Source organism: Budorcas taxicolor, chromosome 1, assembly GCF_023091745.1.
Source record: "Budorcas taxicolor isolate Tak-1 chromosome 1, Takin1.1, whole genome shotgun sequence".
Taxonomy (NCBI): Eukaryota; Metazoa; Chordata; class Mammalia; order Artiodactyla; family Bovidae; genus Budorcas; species Budorcas taxicolor.
The window spans coordinates 115,928,542-115,947,624 of record NC_068910.1 but is presented as its reverse complement, the minus strand read 5'-3'; positions in this window follow the sequence as shown (position 1 = coordinate 115,947,624).

The following is a 19,083-nucleotide window of genomic DNA, read 5'->3' as shown; positions in this document are numbered from 1 at the left end:
AAAAAGTGATGATATTCATTTTATCTTGTAGGTTGCTGTAAGGAAAAATTTAGACACAGCTTATAAAGTGTTTAGTGTAGTCCCTAGAAGGGGCTACATTTTGTTTTTACTGTTTAAAACGCAGCACTCTCTAACGATTTTGACATATATGTCTTCATGAAAAAACAAGCCAACAGGATGGATATTTATGATACTACCTGGGAATTTGTATATAGTTGCCTATATTTGTTCCAAAATATTAAAGTATTTTTGGTCAACCAAATCAGAATATGAGTTCTAATTTGAATGAATATCATTGTGAGGGAGAATCTGAATTCTAACAGATAAAGTGTAGGATAAATATGTTGGCTAGTTTTGCTGCATACGAAGCCACTCCAAAAGTTAGTGACTTAAACGTTATTCATTTAGCTTTTATCTTATTTGCCAGCAGTTTGAGCTGTGCTTGGCCTTCTTGTTCTTCTGATCTTCATTTAGACTCATTCATTAGACTACAGTCAACTCTCAGGTTGACTGGCGGCAAGTTGGTCTACAGTGGCTTCGGCTGGGATAGTTCATCTTCACTCCACTTTGTCTCTCATCATACAACACGCAAGTCTAGACTTGTTGATGGCAGTTGAAAAACAGTAAAAATGAACAAGGCCTCATGAGGCTTTGACTCAGAACTGGTATAATGACATGCTACTGCCCAAAGCTCAGCAAAATTTCAATCCAGACTCAATGGAGAGAAATGAACTCCATCTGTTAATGGGAAATCTTACAAAGTCACATTGCAAAAAAATATGGCTATAGGGACAGGGGAGATCTGGGGTTATTTTTGCTATTGATGTGAATACGTATGTTGTTGTTCAGCCATTCAGTTGTTTCCTGATTCTGTGACTTCATGGACTGCAGCATGCCAAGCTTCCCTGTCCTTCACTATCTCCTGGAGTTTGCTCAAACTTATATCCATTGAGTCCATGATGCCATCCAACCGTCTCAGCCTCTATCACCCCTTCTCCTCCTGCTTTCAATCTTTCGTGGCATCAGGGTCTTTTCCACTGAGTCAGTTCTCATCAGGTGGCCAAAGTATTAGAGCTTCAGCATCATTCCTTCTAATGAATATTCAGGGTTGATTTCCTTTAGGATTGACTGGTTTGATCTCCTTACTGTCAAAGCAAACTAAAATCCCTAAACATTGAATATTAACATCAGGAGGATAAAAATGATTTATGTGGAGCAATGAAGAAAAATCAATGGTAAGAATAATGACTTGGCATGTGAAAAATATGAAAATGAAAAACTAAAGATTAAAAATGACTGCATTAATCTATACTTCCCCTGTGTATTACTAAGAAGGAAGATTGAATGAAGACAATGATTTATCTAACCTGACTCAGCAGAAATGCAGTCCTCTGCATGTATATGGGTAAAATTTCTGAACAAGAAGAAGCTATACCCAATTTAGTGAAATGTGGAAAAATTTTTACAAAAAGAATTCTTGTTAAGTTTCACTTTCACAATTTTAGACTAATGCATCCTAGTAAAGATGTTACAGGCTAACTAACATTTGTTTTACATTATCTTTTAAAATTAAAACATTTTAATCTCATATTTCAAATCTAAAAATTTCTGAACAGCAGAGACTACTTAGTGATTTAGAGTGAAATTAACATGTAACAAAAGAAAGTATCCTTCTTTACAGTTGATTTAGCTGCATCTCTGAGCATAGTTTCCTATGAATAGCTTATTTTTAATACTGGGCACACTGGCATTTCCTAAATGAACAAGAAAATCTCTCTGATATGGGTTTGATGTTTCTTAGAGAGTCATAGGGGTAGATTCATTTGGGAAGGACGTTTGCAAAGCTATTGAATACATTCCTGCTATATTTTCTGCTGTAGATAAATTTAATGCTGAAAATTGATCTTGGCTAGTGCTCGTGACTCTAGACCTGATATATATATTTAAGGTAATACAAAGATTCAGAGAAAAATTCTTATATGTTGGTTGCATTTCCTACTCAATTGCAGTTCCTCTCTTAATTTTAGTAAGAAAGACAGTTGCTTGTTTTAACTCTCCTTATACAAACTCTAGAAAAAACTCACATAAAGAGTTAATTTTTAATCTTTGCCTCTTCTAAACTTACTGCTTATAATCCTACTTGGTGACCTAGGTCAACTTATCTCAGATACACCCAGTTTAGTTTTTTCTTACCACTCACCTCATTCATTCATTCAGCTATTCAGTCTCTTTATTGGTTTCATTATTTCTCAATTATTTTTGGCTATTGTGCCCCTTTAAAATATAAATGTTTAAAATATAAATTATGTGTGCATAGATGAAATCATATAAGGAAAGACAATTTAGAAATGACCTCTCTTCCCCAAAACTTTCCTTATTGCAAAAACGATGATTATAATCTGCTGGATGACAGGCAAGTTTGCTGAGTTGTCCAGGTCAGAACTGGTCCAGAATTGCCAGGAAATTAGGAAACAGTCATTTGGGGCAGGCAGACAGCTCTGCACATCTATGGGTAGCAGGCATGGAAAAAGGGTCAATTGTTAGAGGTTGAGAATAAACTGAGAACTGTCCTAGGCTCCTCCTTTAGCTATTCAGCTACCACCTACACCCTCACAGGCATGCGTCAACCTGTGTAAAACAATAAGATGAGGCTAAATGTACAACTAGACCATACTTTGATAAGAAATAAACCCCTGCATTAGTGGTTTGGGCCTCCCTGGTGGCTCAATAGTAAAGAACCCACCTGCAATGCAGGAGAGAGGCTTTGATCCCTGGGTCAGGAAGAGCCACTAGAGAAGGAAATGGCAACCCACTCCAATATTCTAGCCCATGGGGTTGCAAATGATTTGGACGTGAGCTCGTGACTTAACAACAACAATCAGCGGTTTGTCAAAAATAACCTTTATTTCTTACTTGTGTTTTTCTTCTACTTCATATAGCACGGCTCTCCTTCATGCTGTGAATCAGGAAGTTGGGTTGCTTCCTCTTAGAACTCCAAGAGCCATGTGTTTTTGTTTGTTTCCAGTTATGGAGAGACACAGAAAGAGGTAGAGGGAGAAACATTCATTCTTAACTATTTTAGTGCAAGTGAAACATCCTTATGTCCCTCCATTTCATGTTCCATTGCAAGAATTTACCACACGAACACACCTAGCAGCCTTAGGGCAAGGAACATGTAAGAAAAATCTAGCTGTTCAGTGAGAACCACTAATCTCTTTCACAATTTGTCAAGCATATAAACATAAATTATTTTAATGCTTCATAATGCCCAAGAAATTGATCAAGTGAAATAAAGACTGAGAGCTGTGAACATAAGGGTGTGTATAATTCTGGTATTTTCACAACAGAAAACTTTGTTGTTTAGTTCAAGACAACAGAGTTTTTTTTATTGTTCTTATTTTTAATTCTACTTAGGGCTTTTTAGTTCCCCTGAGCTGTTATTTATTGCAAATCATTTCGCAGAGGTGTGTCATTAAATGAAGCTTCCTCACTTGTAGCCCAGACAAAAACAAAAAAAAGACTCAGACCTTTCTACTTAAACAAGATGACAACAGGAAATAATTTGTGTAACTTGCAAAAATAAAAAAAAGAATGAATTTAAAATCAACTGTAATTTCATGTAATACACATATATTTCAAACTGTTTTCAAATAAAGTCACTTGTAAGCAGAGAGATGCTAATAAGAACCAGCTTAAAATAAAATATAGAAAGATGTTTGCATGTTCTGCGTTTGCTGTACAGTTATCCTGAGTGAATCTTTCTACTGACTTTTGCCCCATCGAATCATTAATTCACACTTGACTAACAGAAGGCTGAACATGTTCAACAGACTTGGTGCCCACTGGAGAAATACAGACCAATGTGTAAAGCACTCAAGTTACAGTAGGAGAGCATCTAAAAATATAAAAGTCAACATAACAAATGAATCTAGAAAATAACTAGGAATATACATACTGAATGCAATACTGCTTATAGAGATAATAAAATTATGGATATTTTCTCCTTCTTGCTATTTTCTGTATTTCTAAAATGTATTTGTTTATAATTTTATATAATAAACATGTATAGTTTTATAATTAGAAAAAAATGATGAGATCAGTCAAGATGGTGGAGTAGAAAACCTAAGTTTACCTCCTCTCATGAAAACAGCAAAAATCATAATTATTTGCAGAACAGCGATCAATGAAAAAGACCAGAACATACTAGAAAGATAAACACTAACAATGAAATATCAAAAAATTAAGGAACAATTATATATATAATAAAATATATATTTTTCATGGTATTCAGCCATAAAAAACAATGAAGTTTTGGCACTTGCAACAGCATGGATGGAGTTGAATGGTAATATGCTAAGTGAAATAAGTCAGAGAAAGACATATACTTCAATTATATGTGAAGTATAAAAATACAACACAGTAAATATAATGAAAAGATGCAGACTCATAGAACAAATCTAGTGTTTACCAGTGTAACTAATATTATACATCAACTATACTGCCTCTTGAGAAATTTTTATGCAGGTCAGAAAGCAACAATTAGAACTGGACATGGAACAACAGACTGGTTCCAAATAGGGAAAGGAGTATATCAAGGCTGTATATTGTCACCCTGCTTATTTAACTTATATGCAGAGTACATCGTGAGAAACTCTGGGCTGTATGAAGCACAAGCTGGAATCAAGATTGCCAGGAGAAATATCAATAACCTCAGATATGCAGATGACACCACCCTTATGACATAAGTGAAAAACTAAAGAGCTTCTTGATGAAAGTGAAAGAGGAGAGTAAAAAAGTTTTCTTAAAACAACATTCAGAAAACTAAGATCATGGCATCCAGTCCCATCACTTCATGGTAAACAGATGGAGAAACAGTGGAAACAGTGAGAGACTTTATTTTTGGGGGCTCCAGAATCACAGCAGATGGTGACTGTAGCCATGAAATTCAAAGATACTTGCTACTTGGAAGAAAAGCTATGACCAACCTATACAGCATATTGAAGAATCAGAGACATTACTATGCCAACAAAGGTCTGTCTAGTCAAAGCTATTGTTTTTCTAGTAGTCATGTATGGATGTAAGAGTTGGACTATGAAGAAAGCTGAGCACCAAGGAATTGATGCTTCTGAACTGTGGTGTTGGAGAAGACTCTTGAGAGTCCCTTGGACTGTGAAGAGATCCAGTCAGTCCATCCTAAAGGAAATCAGTCCTGAGTATTCATTGGAAGGACTGATGTTGAAGCTGGAACTCCAATACTTTGGCCACCTGATGCAAAGAACTGACTTTTTTGAATAGTCCCTGATTTTAGGAAAAATTGAAGTCAGGAGGAGAAGGGGACGACAGAGGATGAGATGGTTGGATGGCATCACCGACTCAATGGACATGAGTTTGAGTAAACTTTGGGAGTTGGTGATTGACAGGGAGGCCTGGAGTGCTGCAGTCCATGGGGTCACAAAGAGTCAGACATGACTGAGCGACTGAACTGAACTGAAGTGATTCAACTGTACTTCCATTAAAAAAGAAAAGAAAAAAGATAATAAAAGCTTATTTTGGCATGTATGGCATATGTGTCCTTATGGGATTTTTTTTTAGTATAAATATGTCGAATACTAAGAATTCTGACCTATATTAGGAAGCAGATTACTAATAATATTATACAAGTACCTTACAGAAATGAATGAGACTTATTCAGAGGATTTCAAAATAGCAGTTAAATATGTAAAATGAACAAAAGAATGTCTCATGTGGTATCTAATATCTGTAAAATTGTGTATTCAGATTAATTTGACCTACATGTATATGGGGAAGACAAAATTTTTAATATTGTATTATTCCATCCATGTATGTGGAAATGCTTTCCACTTATTTATGCCATTTTTATTATTCAAGGAAGTTTTATAAAATTCTCTAAATTATTTTGTGCTAGCTTTTCAGATGTATTCAGAATATCCCCATGTTTTTTTAAAAACATTATTATATTTTCAAATTAGTTGTTTCTGATATAACAAAATGTGAATTACTTTGTATAATGAGCTTATGTCATACAATGCTGAATATGTTTATTATTTTCAATGTCTGTGTATAAAATCACCTAGATTCTCCTTGTAGGCTGTTATATATTTGGAGGATAGTAATAATCTAGATTCTTTCTTTCCAACCTTTATCTCTCTTATTTCTTCTTGTTTCATTATGTTAGTCCTTCAAGTAAAATTTGGAAGTAGTACTAACTATTTTTTCCTGGTCTGTCGTTTGCATGGGAATGCTATTACTTTTAGATCATTAACTGTAAAAATATTGTGAAGTCAGTCTGTACTCTTAATCAAGTTAAACAATTTACTTTCAATCCCTACTTTACTAAGAGTTTTGAGTATGGCCAAATGTATGTTATCTGATATTTCATTTGATGATTTGATATATTCATATAATGTTCCTATTTTAATCTAGGCATCCCTGGGATGAAACTAAATTTGGTTGTATTTTTTTTTTTAATATATGGCTGGATTTGGCTTAATGATTGTTTATAACATTCATTTCTATGTGAAATTGGCTTAAAATTGTCCAATCTGACATTATTTTATCTAGTTTTGTTGTAAGTGAGAATTATAGTTGCTCAGTCATGTCCAACTCTTTGCAACCCCAAGGGTTGTAGACTGCCAGGCTCCTCTGTCCATGACATTCTCCAGGCAAGAATACTGGAATGGGTAACCATTCCCTTCTTCAGGGGATCTTCCTGACCCACATATGGAACCTGGGTCTCCCGCATGGCAGGCAGATTCTTTACCACTCTTCTTCGTTAGCAGAATCTTTACACTGGTGGTTCGGGTGGTAAACAAAAAAGAGTTTTGGATCTTTACCCTCCTTTTCTTTACTTGGGAACAGCTGATTATGGTATCTATTCTTTCAGTCTGGTAAACTCTCTTATAAAATTTTCTGGATATAGAGTTTATTTGGTAGGTAATTCTTGATATTAGTTTACTCTTTATAAACGTGAAAATATTAGTTGCTCAGTAATGTCGACCTGCTTGCAACCCCATTGACGTGGACTGTAGCCTGCCAGGCTCCTTTGTCTATGGGATTCTCCAGGCAAGAATATTGGAGTACTTTGCCATTCCCTTCTCAAGGGGATCTTCCTGACCCAGGGATTGAACCTGGATCTCCTCATTGTAGACAGATACTTTGCTGTCTGAGCAATCAGGGGGTTCAATAGTTATTTATAAAAGTTATTGTCTAATTAGAGTCTGGAAGCCAAATTTAGCCCGCTGCTTAATCTTACAAGTGAAGTTCACTGAAGCCACTGGAGGCTCAGATCGTATTATCATATCATATCATGTTATCATATAGGAAAACCCCTATAAGTTTTAACTATAACATGATATGTTTTACCTCTAAGTTGGATCAAAAGACAAAACTGATTTATTAAGTCAAATACAAGAATGAAATTAAGAGTTTTCTCCTTCCTCATTTCAGTCATTCTCCATAAGTCCAGAAACCAGTCTTCCATGGAAGGGAGTAATATAGATGCAACTGTACTTTGCTGATGAAAATCAATAGAGAAATTAGGGATCTCTTGAACAAAGTATAGGAGAACCTGAAAAGGTCATCAACTCTTCCAGACAGTCAGCTAGTACCATGTTGATGCAATCAAAGACAAATCCTCAGTGGACACCACTAGACAGTACAATTAATGTATTTCTTAGATACCAATATTATGTACTTAAGCAAACTGAACCAGGGCAGATTTGAAAAAGAACTGTGCTCCTACAGTGTCACTGGCAACAGGTGGTGTGCTTTGGAGCCAAGGTTAGAGGTCATTGGTTGATGGATCATTTCCTTTCCATAAGCTTCTTCTATGTCTGAACCCCTTATCCTCATTGTGACCAATTCCCATGTATCCATTTGTATCCCTAACATCTCTTCCCATCCCTTTCCCTCTTTATACTTCTTGGGTGGATAAATTCTTTCTTATTCATTAGGGTTACTTATCTATATTGTATGAGTTCCTCACATTCTCTTGATAATTAAATATTTTAAATCCAATAATCTGTGTGTATTTATTTCTGTGATCCCTCATATCATTCTTTCCATGAGAAGGGAACACTCACCGACTCAATGAGCAAGTGGCCAGAAGGTAGAAGGAACTATGGAAAATATACATTGTCAATTAATATTTCAAAAGTATCTTCAGTTCAGTCAGTTCAGTCGCTCAGTCATGTACAACTCTTTGCGACCCCATGAATCGCAACACAACAGGCCTTCCAGTCCATCACCAACTCCCGGAGTTCACCCAAACTCATGTGCATCAAGTCCATGATGCCATCCAGCCATCTCATCCTCTGTCATCTCCTTCTCCTCCTACACCCAATCCCTCCCAGCATCAGAGTCTTTTCCATTGAGTCACTTTCCATGAGTCACTTTCCATGAAGTGGCCAAAGTACTGGAGTTTCAGCCTCAGCATCAGTCCTTCCAATGAACACTCAGGACTGATCTCCTTTAGGATGGACAGGTTGGATCTCCTTGCAGTCCAAGGGACTCTCAAGAGTCTTCTCCAACACCACAGTTCAAAAGCATCAATTCTTTGGCTCTCAGCTTTATTCACAGTCCAACTCTCACATCCATACATGACTACTGGAAAAACCATAGCCTTGACTAGAAGGACCTTTGTTGGCAAAGTAATATCTCTGCTTTTTAATATGCTAACTAGGTTGGTCATAACTTTCCTTCCAGAGAGTAAGTGTCTTTTCATTTCATGGCTGCAATCACCATCTGCAGTGATTTTGGAGCCCCAAAATGTAAAGTCTGACACTGTTTCCACTGTTTCCCCATCTATTTCCCATGAAGTGATGGGACCAGATGCCATGCTCTTCGTTTTCTGAATGTTGAGCTTTAAGCCAACTTTTACACTCTCCTCTTTCACTTTCATCAAGAGGCTTTTTAGTTTGTCTTCACTTTCTGCCATAAAGGTGATGTCATCTGCATATCTGAGGTTACTGATGTTTCTCCTGGCAATCTTGATTCCAGCTTGTGCTTCTTCCAGGCCAGCATTTCTCATGATGTACTCTGCATATAAGTTAAATAAGCAGGGTGACAATATACAGCCTTGACGTACTCCTTTTCCTATTTGGAACCAGTCTGTTGTTCCATGTCCAGTTCTAACTGTTACTTCCTGACTTGCATATAGGTTTCTCAAGAGGCAGGTCAGGTGGTCTGGTATTCCCATCTCTTTCAGAATTTTCCACAGTTGATTGTGATCCACACAGTCAAAGGCTTTGGCAGAGTCAGTAAAGCACAAATAGATGTTTTCTGGAACTCTTGCTTTTTTGATGATCCAGCAGATGTTGGCAATTTGATCTCTGGTTCCTATGACTTTTCTAAAACCAGCTTGAACATCTGGAAGTTCATGGTTCATGTATTGCTAAAGCCGGGCTTGGAGAATTTTGAGCATTACTTTACTAGTGTGTTAGATGAGTGCAATTGTGCAGTAGTTTGAGCATTCTTTGGCATTGCCTTTCTTTGGGATTGGAATGAACACTGAACATTTTCAGTCCTGTGGCCACTGCCAAGTTTTCCAAATTTGCTGGCATATTGAGCTTTCACAGCATCATCTTTTAGGATTTGAAATAGCTCAACTGGAATTCCATCACCTCCACTAGCTGTGTTCGCAGTGATGCTTTCTAAGGCCCACTTGACTTCACATTCCATGTCTGGCTCTAGGTGAGTGATCACACCATCACGATTATCTGGATTGTGAAGATCTTTTTTGTACAGTTCTTTTGTATATTCTTGCCACCTCTTCTTAATATCTTCTGCTTCTGTTAGGTCCATACCATTTCTGTCCTTTATCGAGCCCATGTTTGCGTGAAATGTTCCCTTGGTATCTCTAATTTTCTTGAAGAGATCTCTAGTCTTTCCCATTCTATAATTTTCCTCTATTTCTTTGCATTGATCGCTGAAGAAGGCATTCTTATCTCTCCTTGCTATTCTTTGGAACTCTGCATGCAGATGGGAATATCTTTCCTTTTCTCCACTGCTTTTCACTTCTCTTCTTTTCACAGCTATTTGTAAGGCCTCCTCGGACAAAAGTATCTTACATTTTAGTGATATGAGGATGTGGTGAATATACAATGTACAGCACAATGCCCATCATATAGCAAGTCTCAGTGTAATATCAGTTCCCTACTTAATTTTTATTGATTTATTATTTTTTAAATTTGTCTGTGCCAGGTCTTAGTTGTGGCATGGGGGACCTAGGTACCTGACCAGCATCTAACCTGAGCCTCCTACATTGGGAGTGCAGACTTCTTAACCACTGATCCACCAGGAAGTCCCTGAATTTTCTACTTTAAAAGATGATGTTTTGTAATCTTTTCTAGTATCAAGATTTCTGACTACATTCTGCATGATGTTTTTGATTTCATATTTTGCAACGTCTCTTAAAGATTTGCTTATTACTCCTCACTTAAACCACATGATTTTTATCTAAATTCTACCTGCCAGCTTATCTTCAATCAGGAAGATAAATAAAAATGTCAATGCATGAACAGAATGTGGTGAGGGCAATATGGACATTAATTGTTTGTACTAGATTAGGTGGGAAGGTCATTTTGAGTTTATTGCTGTGATTATACTGATTATTGGGGCCACAGGTATTTGAGAAAGTCATCCAGTGTGGCAAGATTGATTCTAGAAAATTATGGACTGTGTAAATAGCAAATTTAGAGATTTGGCACCATAATTCTAAACATTATCACAAATAAATAAGCCAAACAGAGAAGGCAATGGCACCCCACTCCAGTACTCTTGCCTAGAAAATCCCATGGATGGAGGAGCCTGGTAGGCTGCAGTCCATGGGGTCGCTAAGAGTCGGACATGACTGAGCGACTTCACTTTCACTTTTCATTTTCACGCATTGGAGAAGGAAATGGCAACCCACTCCAGTGTTCTTGCCTGGAGAATCCCAGGGATGGGGGAGCCTGGTGGGCTGCTGTCTATGGGGTCGCACAGAGTCAGACACGACTGAAGTGACTTAGCAGCAGCAGTAGCAGCAGATAAGCCTAAAAGGGTTTTGGTTTCCCATAGGGTGTGCATTTATCAGTGTGAAGAAATATGTAGTGTGGATGTGATAAAAATTATGACATGATCATTGAAACTGTTATAGCGTTTAACATTTGTAAAACACTGGGCTTCCCAGGTGGCTCAGTGGTAAAGAATCCACCTGCCAAGCAGGAGACTTGGATTCACTACTTGAGTTGGGAAGAAAATGGCAACTAACTCCAGGATGCTTGCCTGTAAAATTCCATGGACAGAGGAGCCTGGTGGGCTACAATCCATGAGGTCACAAAGAGATGGGCACAACTGAGCATGCACACATGTATTTCATGTTTTTTATATCCCAGAGGAAGTAGAGTTATTCTGATTTTGAGAGTCTGGACTTGTAGATTCTTTGCAGCAAAAAGAAAAGCAAAGGAAATAATTTCACTGAACATATGTAAAATGAGATCAGAACAGTGATCTCCTCATAGATATTTTTTTTGAAAATTAAATGAGATAATCCCCTGAAGAACTTGGGCACAACAGTTGGCATATTTATTTGAAGTATATTGACCATTTATCATTAATGTGGTTATTGAGATGTTTATATTTACATGTATCTTGTTTTTGTTTTCTGTTTGTTTTATCTCTTTTTTTTGTCCCATTATTCTCTTTTTCTGTCTTCTCTTGATTAGTTCAGTATGTTTTATGACTTTTTTTCTTTTTTGTAAGTTTATTAGCTGTAACTTTTTGTTTGACTATTTCGGTGGTTGCTTTAGTGTCTATAGTATACGTCTTTAACTTATCACAGTCTACTTCAAGTGGTCTTTAACCATGTATCACATCGAGCAAGAACTTTACCAGAGCATACTTTTATGTCTCCTCTCTTAGACTTTGGCCCACTGCTGTCAAGTATTTCATTTTTTATATGTGTTATAAGCTCTATAGTAGATTGTATTTTTGTTTTTAACAATTATGTTTTAAACCTATTTAAATAATTCAGAAAACTTTTTTCTATTTACTCTTTTAATTATTTCTGTGCTCAATTTCTTTATGTAGATTAGAAAGTTGTATCTATTTCAATTATCCTTTGGTTTAAAGGACCTCTTTTAACATTTATTTTATGTCATACTCATCTATTTGAGATGAATGCTTTCCATTTCTTATGCATGAAAAAGTCTTTAGTTCTTCTTCAAGTATGAAAAATGCCTTATTCAATCTAGAATTCTAGATTGGCAGGTTTTGCTTTCCATGCTTTAAAAATGTTATTCCATTGAATCCGTATTTGTATTGATTCTGATGAGAAATGTTCAGTCACACTTAATGTTTTTCCTCTTGTACATATGCTTCTTTTTTTCTAACTGCTTTTAAGATTTTCTATGACTTGTTTTCAGAAATTGATTATGATGTGCCCTGGTATAATTTTCTTGATGCTTCATTTTTTTAAAAATTTACTGCATGTCTTGTGTCTATGGATTTGTGGTTTTCCTCAAATTTGGAACATATTTAGCTTTTCTTCTTTAAATACTTTCTTTAATCACTTCTCTTTCCTCCTCACGGACTCCAATTGCACACATTAGGCTTCTGCAGTTATCCCGCAGCTCATTTCTTTCAATTCTCTTTTTTTCTGTGTGAGTTGCATTCCTTTCTTCTTCAATGTTTAATCTTCCTTCAGTTCAGTTCAGTTCAGTCGTGTCCGACTCTTTGCGACCCCACGAACTGCAGCACGCCAGGCCTCCCTGTCCATCACCAACTCCCAGAGTTCACCCAAACTCATGCACATCAAGTCGGTGGTGCCATCCAGCTATCTCGTCCTCTGTCGTCCCCTTCTCCTCCTGCCCCCAATCCCTCCCAGCATCAGGGTCTTTTCCAATGAGTCAACTCTTCGCATGAGGTGGCCAAAGTATTGGAGTTTCAGCCTCAGCATCAGTCCTTCCAAGAAACACCTAGGACTGGTCTCCTTTAAGATGGACTGGTTGGATCTCCGTGCAGTCCAAGGGACTCGCAAGAGTCTTCTCCAGCACCACAGTTCAAAAGCATCAATATTTTGACGCTCAGCTTTCTTCACAGTCCAACTCTCACATCCGTACATGACCACTGGAAAAACCATAGCCTTGACTAGACAGACCTTTGTTTGCAAAGTAATATCTCTGCTTTTTAATATGCTATCTAGAATCTTCCTTATTCTACTCATTTTTCTTTTGCTTCAGATATAGTTTGAATCTCTAATTCTTTTTTTATTTTAGTCTCTTTCTGTATCTTACCTATGTCTACATTTTCAACATGTGAAATTTACAATGAACCACTGCTTGAGTGTGCTTATTTTTAATTTTAACATCTGCATTGGTTCTGCCTTATTTCAGTTGTTTTTGATTTTTCTCTTTATTATGGGCTACAGTTTCTTGCTTCTTTACATGTCTGGTAACTTTTAACTGAATGCCAATTATTGTGAATTTCACCTTGTTGGGTGCTGAATATTTCTGTATTTCTAATGTGTGCTTCAGTTTTTTTCTGGGCTTCAAGTAATTTGTAAAGACTCTAATTCTTTTTGGTTTTGTCTTTAAGATTTGGGATTCCCTGGTGGCTCAGAGTGTCTGCCCACAATGCGGAAGACCGAGGTTCGATCTGTGGGTCAGGAAGATCCCCTGGAGAAGGAAATGGCAACCCACTCCAGTACTCTTGCCTAGAAAATGCCATGGATGGAGAAGCCTGGTGGGCTATGGTCCATGGGGTCGCAAAGAGTTGGACATGACTGAATAACTTCACTTTTAAGATTTGGTAGGCTAGACCAAAGTCAAATGTAGTGGAAGTCTGATTATTCCTTGATACAGAGTCAAGATTGAGTATTGTGCCCTATGTCAGTGAATTATATCTTCTAGTCTGGACGGTAGGAATGGGCATAATTTCCAGCTTTCTGTGAGTTCTTGGTACTGTTCCCTCAATACCTTTTGGGTGATTCTTTCCTGATTCTCAGGTGGTTTTATCTCATATGAGCACTGATAATACCTCTGCTGTATGTGACAGATACTTAAAGGGACCCTTCTGCCTGTCTCTGGAGTTCTTCCTAGGTGGTTCTCTCCTCTTCAATAGTTTGTCATGAAAACCCATGCTTCCTTGGCCACCTGAGACTTTCAGGTCTGACTCCTCAACTCACATCAGATGTTGGGCTCTACCTCAGTTTCCCTCCCTATGTTGCAGCCTAGAAACTCTCTAAATACATTAAGGAGGGACAGTGGTAGAACTTAACTCATTTGTCGTTCATCTTTCAGGAATTTCTGTCTCATGTGGCCTGATGTCCAATGTCTTGAAAACCATTATTTCATAAATATTTAGTTTTTTATTATTGTTTAAGGTGGAAAGATTACTTTATCTTGGCCAAAGTAGAAATTACTATGTGACATTTATGACATTTTAATAGCACTATTCATAGTGAATTCAGTTGTGTCTATTTTAATTATTTTACAACTTTCAGAATCAATTTTTTCATTCTTATTAAAATTATATGATTTTCTTCTAATGTATGTGTGAGAACAATCACATATTCATAGATACTTGTAGAAATTCTATCAACCTGTATCTATCTATCATTATAGCTAACTTTAACAAAAGTTTGTAGGTAAAGAAACATTGGTCATCAACAATCAAACACTAAATATTAGATCAACTTTATTAAATCATATTAAAGGAATGAGAAGGAAAAAATTTAAATAACATTTAATCTATTTTTTAGAGTCTATAAGCCTGGGCAACCCCATGAACTGTAGCCTACCAGGCTCCTCAGTCCATGGAATTTTCCAGGCAAGAGTACTGGAGTGGGTTGCCGTTTCCTTCTCCAGGGGATCTTCCTGACCCAGGGATCTAACCTGGGTCTCCCGCATTGCAGGCAGACACTTTATCATCTGAGCCACGAGGGAAGCCCCTCACTTTAGTTACAGTGATTAAATTTGTATGTGGGTCTTCCTTGCTTTTGTAAAAGCATACAATATAATCTAATGTAAAGAATATAAAAAATCAGAGTTTTCATCTGGTCTCTTAAGTCATTAAAACAATACTAATTATACACCAATTTAGATTTAATTTTAAAAACATATAGACAAGAATAAAGGAGAAGACTATTAAAAGTTGACATTGGAGAAACAGATGTAGCTACTACTTATTCCCTGGTCATATTCCAGTAAGGAGAACAGGTGTTAATTTGCATTTGAGGAATACAGAGAGTATTGACTGTGGCATGCAGCCTCTGCAGGGTGTGGGCACTGACTAAAGACAGGAGTGCTGTGAGGTCAACAGGGAGGACACTGTAGTTAGAAACAGATGTTAGTGAACACGAAGCTTTGTTTATGATCCTTTTGTTACAGCTCCTTAAATTATGATCTGACCCAGGAATAACCAGACTCATGGTGCTCAAAGGGTCTTTGTAATAGATTTTACTGAACAGATAGTTCTCAACACACAAAAGTTAACTTGCAGAGTTGTTTCTCAAATTAGAAAACAATTTTTGCTAAAAAAAATACTTTAAACACAGGCATCCTTCAGCAATATTGCAGGTTCATTTCTGCTACTGCTACTGCTAAGTCACTTCAGTTGTGTCCGACTCTGTGTGACCCCATAGACGGCAGCCCACCAGGCTCCCTCATCCCTGGGATTCTCCAGGCAAGAACACTGGAGTGGGTTGCCATTTCCTTCTCCAATGCATGAAAGTGAAAAGTGAAAGTGAAGTCGCTCAGTTGTGTCGGACCCTTAGCGACCCCATGGACTGCAGCCCACCAGGCTCCTCCATCCATGGGATTTTCCAGGTAAGAGTACTGGAGTGGGGTGCCATTGCCTTCTCCAGGTTCATTTCTAGATGATCCCTATAAAGCAAATGTTGCAATAAAAAAAGTCATGTGAATATTTTGGTTCCCCAGTGCATATAAACATTTTGTTTATCTCATACCATAGTTTATTAAGTGTGCAATATCATTAGGTCTAAAAAAACTCCTCAAAGTACATAAATATCTTAATTAAAAAAATGCTTTATTGCTGAAAAATGCTAATCATCTCTTGAACCTTCAGAAAGTTATAGTAGCAATATCAAAGATCACTGATCACAGATCACCATAACAAATATAATAAAAGTAATAATAATAAAGTTAGGGCATATTGCCAAAATTACCAAAATGTGATACAGAGATAGTAAGTGAGCAAATAGTATTGGAAAAATGACATCAATAGACTTTAAATCTAGGATTGCCTCAAACCTTCAATTAGTAAAAAAAAAAAAAGAAAAAAAGCCACAGTATCTGCAAACCTCAATAAGGAAAAAGGCAAAAACAAGGTATCCTTATAATAATTTCCTCAATATTAACATTAAAAAGCTAAGTAATCATGTATATATATATAAATATACATGCATACTATATATAATTAATACATACAGTAAATGGAAATTTTAAATACATGTAACCACCATTCTTAATGTGATTTATAAGAAAAAAATCAATTTAATAAACAATTTAGGATACCAGGATTTTAGTTTTCTCCCTACCTATTAAACTATTAAGGACCACTGTAGTTTTTGGGTTAGGAAGACATTATATGGGAGATATCCACTTTGGGGGTATTACTCACATTTATTTTTTTTTCTTTTATTATCCGTAAATTATTTTTTTTAATTTTTTAAAATTTTTTAATTTTTTTTAGTTTTAAAATATTTAATTCTTACATGTTAAGTGGATGAATAGTCTAAAGAAATTTGTAGTTTCATAAGATAAGATATTTATTACCTACTCTCCCAAAGTTACAAATTGAATAAAACAGACATAAGTCAGGGATATCAAGCAAGAAACATTCCCTTCCCCTTCATATCCTCTATTTTGTTAAATGAGGTCTTTGCTTATAACTTGTTTAATGTGAACAGATGGACTGAAAAGGTGTCTTTGATTAGTTCATGAAAAAAATAGGAATCACAATGATGTTGATGAATATTAATGGCTTGTGAATCCAATGTGGAGAGGTCAATATTTCGTTCTTTTTTCAAAGAGTTTACATCATTTGAAATAGCTACTAAAATCTAATATTTTTGCATTTGTTATGGCTTTTAAGTCACTTTTGTATATAAGCATCTCATTTGATCTTCAAAGCCCAATGCTTAAGGATTGGAAAAGTTGATTATCATATGTATTCTATTACTCATAAATTGGGCAAAGTACATCCACTGGAAGTTCATTTAGCTTCTAAGTGTTCAAGGTATCAGCAATATAAAATTGTAGCAATTCCAGTTTATTTTGTCACAGACACCCAATTGCTATATACATTAAAATGCACTGAGCCTTAATAAACCACAGACAATAATGTATTGTGAAGCTCTAATGTATTGTGTATTAGAGCTTCACAATACATTATTGTCTGTGGTTTATTTGTTCTGCCATATTTATTTAGCAAAATACACAGCAGTGAAGCCTTTTAAGGCCTCATTTAAAATGAGAGGTTCACAAGTCCCAAATATAAAATAAGATTATGGATTATAATAGCAATAATAGCTTCTGCTTCTTCCTCTCTCCTTTCTTTAGTAACTGAAAAGTTGTATTTTCAAGGCAGTTTAAGAATGGATTTACTATTTGCTTTTAATATATTTTTTTCGTACAGTGTTTCTTAGAACTCATACTGCACTGTATTTGTTCCATTTTTTCTTTTTTACACTTTTTTCTTCATGCTTGCATTCAATTTCAGTGGGCATTATTTATCACCATTACAATACTCTTTAAAAAGGATTTGTCAACAGATGCCTGCTCCTTTTGATGCCAAAAATTCTGCTGTAAACTCAAACTCATGCCCTGACCTAACAGCTGAAAATCATCCTGGAATTAAGGCCAGAGTTCTGGCTCTTTAATCAAATGTCTGGTTTACATAAATTTTAAATACTTAAAATCGGTCTGCAAACAGACAAAGATATTAAATCCAAGCCTTCTAACTGATAGACAAAATGGAGAAAAATGCTATGGTGTGAAGTTCCTCTCTTTGTGTAAAAAGGTTATATCTGTTCAGGCAATCCTAAAAAGTCAATGGGTGGAGAAGTAGAAGCATTTTAAAAATGCAACTATAAAAAATGGCAGTGCGGGAGATTTTGAAATATTTGTGTTTCTGGGGATGAAGCAAAACCGTTGTGAGAGTCTGCAGTTTCCACAAGCAAGAAGTAAAACTGCCCATCCCTAGTTGAATTATCAAGCAAAGCTTGATAATTGCTCCACTGAGGACAGAGCAGGGTTAAATTTGCCTGTGATGTGTTTTATTGTGATTTGCATTTTTCTGCATAGTAATTCATTGGCTTTAACAAAACATTGATTACCTGCTGTTACAAAGTACATCATCTTTCAGGCTTTAAATTAAGCATTTCTTCAGTGTGTGTGTTGGTGGGGTTGGGGGTGGGGTATAGATTAGATTGATTCTCTGCCACAGTGTAAAAGTCTTTTCTCCCTTCTCTGGCCTCTTTAGATGCAAAGCCTTAGTTGAGCTTTTTTTTTTCTTAAATTTGTGAGTGCGTAGTTTGTCGCTCTCTAATATCTGTTAAATTTCATAAGATCTGACACATTTGCATTTACAGGGCTGTTAGATAATGTTTATCACTTTTCATCTTCAAAGTGCTTTATGACTATTAACTAATCAAAGCTGCCAGCACACCCATGAGGCAGAGAAATATTGGGTTGTTTTTGTTTTATCTTACTTGGTTTACCTTGTAGGGAATTTGTGAGATTGCTGAATGTCAATTTTTTTAAATCCGTTTTAGATAGCTTTTCACCACTAATAGAAAAGACCTGCACACTTTCTGGCATCTGAACATGGAGGACTGTGATTCATTATTTACCATATGTAGCCTTGAAAAGTTATCTGAGTTTGTATACTTGTCTATTATTTTTCTTAGATTGTAAACTTCATTGCTATGACAATTTGCACTTTCTTTTTTCTTTTGCACAGTAGCTAACCTAATGCTATTTTCATTTATTCATTCATGCAGTCCAAAAACATTTAATGAGTGCCCACTCTCTTCCAGGTATTGTATTAAACACTGAAAAGACA